General features: G+C 30.0%; 1 long non-coding RNA gene across 2 annotated transcripts in view; it reads right to left on the bottom strand.

The window, feature by feature from the left end:
* Positions 1-1,877: 1,877 nt before the first annotated feature.
* The window catches only part of LOC134695126 (uncharacterized), a 32,539-nt gene continuing 22,150 nt past the window's right edge, over positions 1,878-12,266 (bottom strand). Inside the window, exons 1-7 of one of the 2 annotated variants that reach the window (XR_010102707.1) lie at positions 8,092-8,384; positions 7,935-8,002; positions 7,022-7,086; positions 4,882-6,397; positions 4,086-4,155; positions 3,696-3,754; positions 1,878-2,588 (exon numbers count right to left, since the gene is read on the bottom strand). This is a non-coding gene — a long non-coding RNA (uncharacterized LOC134695126). Of the gene's footprint in view, positions 2,589-3,695; positions 3,755-4,085; positions 4,156-4,881; positions 6,398-7,021; positions 7,087-7,934; positions 8,003-8,091; positions 8,385-12,266 lie in introns of those variants that run through there. The other variant, XR_010102708.1, reaches the window with a different exon arrangement.

Below are 12,266 nucleotides of genomic sequence, written 5' to 3'. Positions count from 1 at the left end.
AAATGGTTGCTGCCTAAAAAATGTCAAATTCATGTCATAACAAGAATGTGTTCAAAGTACCCAACATGGATGCCCCCACTCGCATTATCATTTTACATGTTCAATGGAACATGAAATTGGGTAAAAAGTCTTCTTTGGCATTAAAATTAGAAAGATCATACCATAGGGAATGTGTGTACTAAGTTTCAAGTTGATTGGACTTCAACTTCATCAAAAACTACCTCGACTAAAAACTCAACCTGAAACTTGCACTTTCCTTTTCTATTTTAATTGGACCGTGAAATTGGGGTCAAAAGTCTAATTTGGCTGTAAAATTAGAAAGATCATATCATAAGGAACATACATACTAAATTTCATGTTGATTGCACTTCAGCTTAAAAAAAACCTACCTTGACCAAAAACTAACCTGAAGTGGGACAGACGGACGAACGGACGAACAGACCAGAAAACATAATGCCCCTCTACTATCATAGATGGGGCATAAAAACACCCTGGTTATTGAACCTGAAATATAGGGTAAAATGTATAATGAAACACCATGAGGCATCTGCATACAGATATGGAGCTATCGAGCCTCTTCTACAGTTTGCATAATTATGATTTTACATAAATCCTTTTAGCATTATAGTCACCTATTAACAGCATTGGTAGCTATATGATGGTAATCAGCAAACACAATGATCAATTCTGTAAGGTAGTGCTTAAAGCATCGTTTATTTTGGGTCTTATTCAAACCAGCAAAGAAATTACACAAAAAAATCTTAAAAAAGTTGAATGATGATGATCGACACCTAATGGAAATATAAATCATCTGCATGTGTGTCATACCGTGGACCACAGAAATCTCTTCCCCCTTTACTTGTCCAAATTCAAATGAAATGAGGCGGGTTTTTCAAATATATTTTATTTACCAATTATAATTATTATGATATATCACAATGGTACAAAATATCCAAATGAAACCAAACACAATCTGCTTTTGTTAGGCGTGTACGAATATCAAAAAACAAATTGATTCTAGGGATATGATTTTGGACACGTCTGTAAATTATCTCTACAATAAAAAGGAGGAAAAGGATCTGCATCATGGGTTTTGTATCATTAGCATAATATTACATTTATACAAAATAAATGTTGACATTACTGAGGATTCTATTTATTTTCCGGGTTGTTTTTATAATATTGTTTTGAATACTAATTAGGGGGAGATAATCCTAATGTAATTTCCAATTAAATAAGCATTATGAATTAAATTAAATCATGTCTAATTTTTGATACATGTATTAAATTCTGTAAACAGAGTAATTATTCTTTGTTTAATAAAAAAAACCTTTTTATTGCTAACCAAACTTATAAAAGAATTCCATAAACAACAGAATCCTCAATTAGTGCCAACTTTTAAAAATGACATTAAAAAAACATTACAATTCTTAAACAAAGGAAATTAAAGCTATGTTTATGCTACAATAAAAAATACATGAATCAAATTATTTTTTGAGAACAAACTCAACTTATTTACTGGGTTATAAAAAAACAAAATAGCAGAGACGTGGATTAAGAGGATTTTTCAGAGGGCCCCCTTCAGTGGGAAAAATTTGGTTTAATATTTAGGGAATCACTAAAACTAGACTGGAGCAGGGCCCCACTGAAGCAGTCAGTGCCCCCCATATTCCTGGAAAATTTCTGGATCCACCACTGACTAAATATCTTGATCTGTGCAAAAAATTATTAGATCACCAAGGATATGTTTAACAATTCATTTCATATTTTTAATCACATGCTGTTTTAAAATAAAAAGTAGTTTATTTACTCACACCAAATTTCTAAGCATATTAATCTTTATCAAATATCCCCCCCCCAAACCCCTTTCGGAGGAACAATTTGGTTGATTGTACAGGAAATGACTGGTGTTGGGCCCCTTTATGTTAAGTTCTGGATTCGCAAATAGGTAAAGTGAGTATGATATGTTTGTTTATCCATCTACAACTTTAACCCACAATTATCAAGATAAAATGGGACTTTCTCTAAACTTTCAAATAATCTTCAGTATCTGCCAACACTGTGTTCCATTGTTTTCACTTCAAAAAGGTTGGGAAAACCCAAAATTTCATTATAATAAATTAAAAAACATGCTGCCTTTAGTACAGAAAATCAGCTGAAAGTTTCAATGAAAATCTACCAAGCTGTGGATGAGAGCTGATGATGGACAAACAAACAAATAATACAAATCTTCTTTAACACCCCATTTCAAAGGCATATTTATGGGGATGTCTCCTCTCCCTGTTGCGGGAAAAATTTTGTTTAATCAATTGTGCTGGCCCCCTCTAAGAAAGTCCTTTAGGACCCCGCAAAATTTAAGTTTTAATGATTCATCAATTAAAAAACAATAATTGAATGCAAATGGAATACAAATAATATAAATAAAAAATATCCAATACAGGAATAAAAACAATTTGTTTACAACTCATTCTGCCACAAGATTACTGTCTAAGGATTCTACTAAAAAAAGATAATAACAGTTCAGCCACGGTTTGCAGGATATTGTCTGAAGATTGTACCACACAAGGCAGCAAAGGTGACACTTTCAACTGAAAAGAAATAAAGTCAAGTTTTAATTATTGTTTGATTTCGAATTAATTATTATTCTGGAATATAATAACATTTAATGTGCAATTTTTCAAATAAAAAAAGAACCTGATATCACTGAATGTGAAATATAAAAAATAGAAGATGTGGTATGATTGCCAATGAGACAACTCTCCACAAGAGACCAAATGATACAGAAATTTAAAACAACTATAGACTGTATGACCGTCGACAATGAGCAATGCCCATAAACCATTATCAAGTCAACTATAAAAGATTCCCAAAATGACATCTGTAAAACAATTCAATCAAGATAACTAATGGCCTCATTTATGTACAAAAAATGAACAAAAAACAAATATGTAACACATCAACATACAACCCCAGAAACAGGCTCCTGAAGACAAATATAAACTTTCCAAACTTTTCTGAGACTTAAGGTGGTACCTTACACTACAGGGAGATAACTCTGTAAAATCAGCTAAACGTTTTAATTACGTTGTGTTATTTAGGGAGGATTAAGCTTTTTAATGATCAAAAGTAGTGTTTGTAAAACTGCTATATAATCAGTGTAATTTATCTGATAAAATAGTTCGTTCAACGTTTTTGAAATTTTTATATTTTTGTCAAAGGGTCAAAAGTAATACTTTGTCAAAATTTTATGAAAATATAAACGAGCCAAATTAATTTTAGTGAAAGTGTTGGGTACCACCTTAACATCAATTTTCCATGTGTAATTATTTGAAATATTCAACATGATGAATGCAGAAGCTGCTGATAAATTCACTAAACAAAAAGTTAAAATAATTGAATACGGTATGTTATTTGTTGTTTAGTTGACACTTACTCCACACAAAATTTATGTTAAAAATGTAGGAATAAAATTCTTTTGAAAGTTGAAACGAATATATGAACCACTGAATGTAAGGCAGTTATTATGCATCTTTTTATAAAAGCTATTTTTTTACTTGATATCAGGTTATATCCACTTCATATTTCTTGTTCAGGAAAGGGACAAAAAATCAGTAAAAATGGATACATAGATATCTAGGGGCATAGATACATGTATAATTAAAATTTAAATTGTTTGTTGATTAATAAATTCTCACCTTAAACAGCTCTCTTTACTCCTCAAGCAAGTTACCCAAAGGAAACTTGTGATGCTAACCTGTAAAACAAAGTTCAAGGTCAGTTATTCGCAACTTTAAAAAATATATATAGATCATAATAATTGATTAAAAGTTCTCGAATAACATACAAAATTCTGGTAGAAAATAATTGGTATTCAAAATCAAACTAATGGTTATGTTTTCTGCTCTTTGTATGTTTTTTTTTATCTCTCCAACTCATTCTCGATTGCTATTTTCAATTCTATTAAGTTTGCAATACAAAAATAAACTTGTACTTTATCATATAGTATAGTATTTCAAACCTTTAAAAAAACAATTGATATCAATTACTATTAAATTATGAAAAAAACTAAAAGCTTGTATACCTACCATCATGTTAACAATATCAGATATTCAAGTCTTACTCCCCACACCATGAAAACATTGTAATTTCAACAACCTGAAAAAAAATGTTTTTAAGATTAAATTGTACATAAGATTTTTTTAAAAAGTGTAACAAAATTATGCCTTGTCACATTTCTTATGAATTTGTCTTGTACTATCATTTTCTGTATGTTAACTTGATACCTAAGGTACAAAACAATTCAATTGAATACAAGTTGTTGTTCACATCCATTTGTATTTTTGTGCATCTGATGAGTTGAGCCTTTTTCAACTGATTTTTATAGTTCGTTCTTATGTTGTACTGTTATACCACTGTCCCAGGTTAGGGGGAGGGTTGGGATCCTGCTAACATGTTTAACCCCGCCACATTATTTATGTACATGCTTGTCCCAAGTCAGGAGCCTGTAATTCAGTGGTTGTCGTTTGTTTATGTGTTACATATTTGTTTTTCGTTCATTTTTTTTACATAAATAAGGCCGTTAGTTTTCTTGTTTGAATTGTTTTACATTGTCTTATCAGAACCTTTTATAGTTGACTATGCAGTATGGGCTTTGCTCATTGTTGAAGGCTGTACAGTGACCTATATTTGTTAATGTCTGTGTCATTTTGGTCTTTTGTGGATAGTTGTCTCAATGGCAATCATACCACATCTTCTTTTTAATGTGTTATAAAATTGTTCAGCATTGATGTAGATGTCCTCAAAATCAAACCCATTATAAACAAATAATTTAAAATGCCTATAATAATATGATCATTAGTTTTGTGGAATATTTCAACTCACCACATATTTTTCATGGTAAGGCCTCAGACTGGGTTGAAGATTTAATTGACCATCTTCCTTAAGAGCTGCTATCCTAACCTGGAAGGTGGTTTATGTCCTCATCTTATTGTCCATTTGCTTTCAGAAATAACATTATGTAAAAATAAATATCGGATGCACTTTTTAAGTCTTTCGAAATTTCACCTAATCAATTGTAGTTACCCACAATTTCTCCCACCCTCCAAATCTATTATCTATAGCTAGAGCTCTGCTTACATTTTTTTTTATTTACAGAACTCTAAAATAAAAGTAATTTTAGCAAGTATACATCTAATATTTAAAGAAAATGTGTACAAAAGTGAATATTTTAATTAAAAAAGTTATATTCCATATAAACACAAACACTCGGGAAATTTCAAGTATAATGAGTATAACAAAGGAATTACCTCCCTTTTGTCCTGAAAATTTCACCCTGTTGAGACTCCACACCCTTTAAATATTTAACAATACAAAATTTGTATAATTAAAATAAAGAAATAATAATATGTAAAAACTACAACACATTTCAATAAAGGGATGATACGGCCGTTGCTCTTTTAAGTTTCACCAAAACTGCATAAAATCCCCCTTTTTTAAGTATAAAAATTCATTACTTAACCCTTTCCTCCATAATGACTCTTTTTGACGCCACCCCCTTTACTCCATAATGACGCCTTTTGACGCCTGTGTAGTACCTCAGTTGAAATGCTTTGACTACAAAATGTCTGCATCAGACTTAAAAAAGTTTGTATCCAATATGAAAAGAATATTTATGAGAATATCTGACCTTAATTTCATTGATGAAATATTGGTTTTCACAATGCATTAATACTTTAAACCTGATGATTTTTTTTATTGATAAAATCCTTATGTGAATCAAGTATGTCAAGAAAAAAAATCCATGGAGGAAAGGGTTAAGAAAACGTAAAATCTAAAATTAATAAAAAGGGAAAGGGAGCTTATGTCAATAGATATAAACAATTCACCAAAGTTTCATGGACATTGGTGAAAGCCTTTTTGAGTTATTGTCCAGGTGTGAAAAATCCCCCTTTTTATGAATAAAGCCCCATAAATCCAAAACTTAAAATCTGGAATTTATAAAAATTGAAAGGGAGCAATAACAAAATGTATATAAAAATTCAGGAAACTAAAAAAAACCACTTTACATATTTTTTTTTAGATTCTCCATTCTAAACCAACTGGAGGCCTTTTGACTAGACAGACCATTATTAAGTTGACAAGTAAAATTTGTCTGTTCCATTTCATTTTCAAAGTAAAAATGAAATAGAGATACAGGGGGTGGGGGAATAACGAAGAAGATCTAACAATTGTAAATACAAGCTTCCAATCTAATTGAAAATGGAGAATCTTTACACTTTTTTTTTTTTTTTTTTTTTTTTTTTTTTATAAAAAATTACATTTTTTGAAATATATACAAAAAAAATTTGAATAACATTCTTCAGTTTTATCACATAATCATTGCTGCAGCCACAGCTTCCTGAAATAGAAATAAACATTCTTAAACATATTTGTCAAAACAAGATCAAACCGATATACCGATTTATACAATTATTAGCAAAAAAGGATGATAAAATCAATGGTTGATGTGCATCATGTTTATTTTCCTTTATTAGTTGTATGAATTAATGCATTGGTTTTCTAGTTTGAAACTGTTTCACATTTTGTTATGTTCAGGCAGGGCCTTTAAAACTGGTACTGTAAAACCAGAAATTATTGCATGCTATTCTTGTGATTTTTCAACAAATGGACAAATATGCAAGATAAATAATCCCAAGATTTCAGAAAAATCTGGCCTCAAAGTTTTGCATTAGAGATTAGATTTATAAATACAAGTTCCTATTGTGATATTCAACCAGTTGCATTATTTACATTCATATAGGTTTTGCTCATTGCTGAAGGTCCTACAGTGATTGTAATTTGCTTCTCTTATTGATAGTTGAGTAGTTGGCAATCTTATAACATCTCTTTATTCTTAAATACCCAATCCAGATTACCAGTATAATTAAAACTATTAATTTGGAAAATATTTCAAAATACATGTGTTCATAAAAAAATACATGGTGAATTTAAAAGTTCATTAATCAATATTTTAGTTTCTTACCATAAAATTCAGCTCCAATGGCCGTTTCCCAGCTTCAATCCTTGCAGACAAGCTGTGGTGCTAACCTGAAATATAAAATACAAAATTGTTTTAAAGGATAACTTCTGAAATACTGTATCTATGATATATAAAATGGGTTATATATGCGATAGGTTTTGAGAACATTGGTTAGACATCAATCCAACAACACAATTCAATCCTAAAAGGAGTAGGCTTAAAAGGGTTAAGTTGGCCCTAAGATTTTTTTTTTTTTAAATCAAGCCCAAATACTACAAATTTAACATATATATTGTTCTGGTATCATTATTGATACAAAGTAAACACTTCATTTTGGCACCTGACACTATAAACTATTAAGTTATGACATCTTGATTATGCAATTCTGGTGTATTCGCAAAAGCGCCAATTAAGGTCCAATTTTTCACAATTCAGAACAGTTTTTAGCATATCCAGTAATAGTTTACGTCTTTTTATTTAAATACATGTATTACCCTTGGTTCCTATAAGTTACGAAACATTTTGGATCAAGGTATTCTTTAAGCTTTTAGGTAAGAAAATTCACAAAATTATAGCATTTTGATAATATCTCCCAATATAGCTAATTATGGAGACTACAATGTATTATAAAGAAGCGATTTATTTTAAGTCACATTAAGTTTCTTGAAATATATCCATTTAAGATCCAAATTGGGGCCCCTTTGACATTCTATGATAAAAGTTGAAATTTAAAATCTATTATAAGGCCATACTTTGCCAAGAGACCATTGTCATATGATACTGATAAAATAAAGAGTATATACTGTTGACCAAACTCTTATAAACATTTAACCCTAAAAAAGTCAGTATTCATTTTAAAATAATCTTATTTATAGATTATTTTTTTTTAAACAGGATTAACAATACTGGTACCTACCTACATATTAGCTGTATTTGACCACCAAGTCTTATTCCCACACCATGAAAACATGCCACAGAAAGTACCTAAAAAGAAATTAACACATTTATTAATTTTACAAACCAATTTCTATGTCAACCTAAAGATTGATTTACACATTTTTCTGATTTCTTACTTCAAGTACCAATAGTATAAAATCCACATATTTTGTAAAGATTGAAAAACAAACAAAAGTAGTCAAGGTTTATGATTTGAATTCTGCACTCAACTAATTTGAATAATGAAAATGAGTTGTCTCCCATTGAATAAACAAATCTTGCTGTTAATTGTGCTAGTCTCCCCTTGAAAGTTAATTCCTATCTTAGAATTTACTCCTGCAATTGTAATAGAAATTCTTGTTAATGTACAATCAAGGGGTACAATCAAAATTACGTGATGGATATATACACACCGGAAGTTACAGTCGAACTCGCCGCTTGAAAGGTTAGAAGTTGCATTTTCTTGTTTATATCAATTAAATTTTGATTAATAAGTTGGCACACCGAATGTCAGATAGTATGTAGTTTTAAAATACACAATTGTGTTTGCTAGAAAGCGTGCAGTTATTGAAAACACTTCGACACAGTTCCAAATTTTTAACGAATTTTTGTGTCGAAGTGTTAGCATTAACTGCACGATTTCCAGCAATGATAATTGTGTATTTCAAAACTAGATAGTATCCGACATTCCGTGCACTACCTTATTTATTAAATTTCATTGATATAAACAAGTAAATACGACTACTTACCTTTAAAGCGGTCTGCTCGACTGTTACTTCCGGTGTGTGTATATCAATCACGTGATTTTGATTGTACCCCTTGACAATGGTATCTCAAAATATTAAACTGGTAAATAAATTATTGAAAGATGTTTTTCATGCAGAAAATAAGGATGAATATGTACATTTAACAAATATTTCTAGAAATTGTATAGAAATTGTTTGACTTCAATAAACTTGCCTTCTCAATTTCATGGTAAAGCCTCAGACTTGGTTGAAAATTTTATTGACCATCTTCCTTAGAGCTGCCCTCCTGGCTGCCAGAGTGGCTGTCATCATTATTTTAATTGCAATCTTTTCGTTTTTGGTCCATTATTTATAGAAATAAATAAAAAAAATATCAGATGCACTCTTAATTAATCATGTATCTTGAAAATTTCACCAAATCAATTCTACCGATAGTGTCCCATAATTTCTCCCACCCTTAAATCTATTATCTGGAGCTCTGTTTACATTTTTTTTTATTTACAGAACTCTGAATAATAGTCATTGTTAGCTAGTATACATCTGATATTAAACAAAAAACTTATACATATGAATATTTAAGTAAAATAATAAATTTAAAAGAATGAGGAGTTAAACAGGGGAATAATTTATTACCTCCCTTTGCCAAAAATTTCAACTGTTTAGACTCCACATCATTGCTATATCTAACAAAAATACAAGATGGTATAGCTATAATAAATAATAAATAATTTGATATAAATTATTTAAATAATTAACAAAAATATTTAGTACATCATTGTTCACCTAGGTGGTTCACTTCCATTACTCCGATTTTCTCAACCAATTGAAAAAATGGACACCAAGATATATAACAAATCTTGCTTATTGTGGCATTTAACACTAAAAATCTGAATTAATCTTTTCTCACCAAGATGTGTTTTTTTCTATGCTTCTTGTGAAATATTCTTTTTTATAGCTAAAAACACTGCAAAAAATAACAAACTAATGAAGAAAAAAAGAGATACATCCAACAAATCAGAAAACCAAAATGTACATTTTAACAAAATAACATTATTTTTCTTTTTTTTTTTAGATTCTCCATTTTTAACCTTCTGGAAATGTTTGATAACACATTGACCATAATTAAGATATCAAGAGTAGGTCTATAAGTAAAATCGGAAAATTATGAAGTATCAATTTAGCCAACAACTTCCAGCTTTGTTGAAAATGGAGAATCTTTACAATTTTTAAATTTTTTTTTTGGTAAAAAAATATGAACATTTTTTAAAACATACACAAAAATAGTCTGAATTACATTCTTTTTGGTTTCAGTTGTATTGCACAATAATTTCCTGCAGCCACAGGTGAAGTCACCTGAAAAAGAAATATACATTCTAATATCTTTCAGAACAATATTCAATGCAAAGGAATAAGTAACTAGTTAATAAATGCATAGGAATTGCGAAAAACAACTATTTCATCAAATAAATTTAAGTTGGATATTCCTATGATATTCCTTTTCATATTGGATACAAACTTTATTAAGTCAACTGCAGACACTTTGTAGTCAAAGTGTTTCAACTGAGGTACTACACAGGCATCAAAAGGCGTCATTATGGAGTAAGGGGGGTGGCGTCAAAAGGCGTCATTATGGAGGAAAGGGTTAATTAAACTTGCCTTCTTATTTTCTTGGTGAAGCCTCAGACTTGGTTGAAGATTTATGTAACCATCTTCCTTGGAGCTGTTGCCATGGCTACTTTTCATGCTTTTCAACATAATTCTTTGTGATAACCAGTTCACTGAATCCATTTTAATATTCCAATGTCCTTTCCGTTGTATATAATCCAATATACAATTGTCCAAAGAATGTTCCAAAGCATCTCACAATATTTTCTTTTTACATTCATGGCAGCATGGAAGTAATTCTCAATATAAAAAATAATTGTTTGAACTCATACATAAAACAGTAAAAATATCAGATGTGCTTTTATACATGTAACTTGAATTTTGAAAATTGACCAAATGTTTTTTTTTAAATACCCACAATTTCTCTTTCCATTTTTATCTAGAACTATGTTTACATTTTTTTTATTTACATAGCTCAAATTATTGCTCTTATATTAGTTAGCAGACATCTGATATGTAAATACCTAAAAAAAGAGGTTATATAAAAAGAACAGAATATTTATTGGCCAACACCTATAAATCACAAACATTTTTTTAATATTTTGGAGCATAGTTTAATAAAATTTCCCTTGTTTTAAGTTTCTCTTCACACACATCATAAGTATGAAAATAATTCTACAAAAATTGATCATAGCCTGAAGTAGCTCAGTTGTGCAAGTTCATATTTTCCATCAACAAAGGAGAATGGTCTTTACTGAAATTTAAATATATGGAAATATAAAAGGTCAAACATTTGTGATGACGATTAACCTTAATCAATTTGCATGCTCATCATGTGAGTTCTAAACAAAAATTGTTACATTCTTACAAAGGTTTAAATAAAAATCTCCTAATTCAAGAATAGAAAAAATTATAACTGCAGGAGTTGATTTATACACAAACGAGTACTGTCTGTAAATTTTAATAAAATTTCACAAATTTCAGGAAAATGGGGGGAAATTTCTCAACCAGTTTCATACTAGGAATAACACAACTTCAACTTGAGTGCAATCTTCCTTTGAAGTTTCAATGGTAAAAGAAACGCTGATAATATAAAATACAAATATAATACAAAATAGTGGTATGTTGTAAGAAATCTTTACATTTAGGATAAAATTTAGGATGAAATATTGTAAACTCAAAAAATCCTGTTTCTTTAAATTAAAAAATAATTGTCCAAATTCAAATTCCATGTAATAAAATCATTAAACTAGAATAGTTGAAGGAAATAGTTTCAAAATTTACAATTCAAAAGTAACATTTTTGTTCCCAAATTAAGTTTGATACATGAACCATACTAATCGGTGATGTCAAAATTTGTTTTTCATAAGAATGCTTCCAAAAAGAAGAGAAATCACTGATATCTTGACATTAATAGAGATGGACTGAAACAAGGTAAACTTTGGGAATGACTGGTTCCTTAAATGGAGGATAACAGTCAGAACTAGCTCCTGTCAATACACAAGACAGGAAACACCTCTTTTCTGCCATTTGGAAACAAATCCCATGTAATAACGTAAATAGTTTTTTCCATCTTCAAATGATAAAAAAGCAATTATTCTCCCCCAGGGGTGGTTCCAGCCATTTTTAAAGAGATGGGGCTCCCACCCAGGATAAAAGGCAGGGTTCAAACTAGGTTCTGTTCTCATTTAATTGCAACCAAAAAATTTGTACAGGTTCTGCAGATCCCAGTGTCTCGCTTACTTTTGCTGTTAATCCCAGGCTCAACAAAAATGAGGGGGGGGGGGATATCAATAAAAATATTCCTCTCAGACTATCATTTGATTGTAAGAAGCTTCTGTCCAAGTTTGGTAAAAATCCAGAATAGTTTATGAATCTAATAATTGTTTTAAGTACTTTAACTTCAGAATATAAGGTTAACTAAGTCCATTAATAAGCAAAATACAGAAAAACAGGAAATA

The sequence above is a fragment of the Mytilus trossulus genome, chromosome 13 (genome assembly GCF_036588685.1).
Source record: "Mytilus trossulus isolate FHL-02 chromosome 13, PNRI_Mtr1.1.1.hap1, whole genome shotgun sequence".
In the NCBI taxonomy this organism is placed as follows: Eukaryota; Metazoa; Mollusca; class Bivalvia; order Mytilida; family Mytilidae; genus Mytilus; species Mytilus trossulus.
The sequence above is the reverse complement of the archived record's forward strand: the minus strand, read 5'-3'. Positions and strand labels throughout refer to the sequence as shown.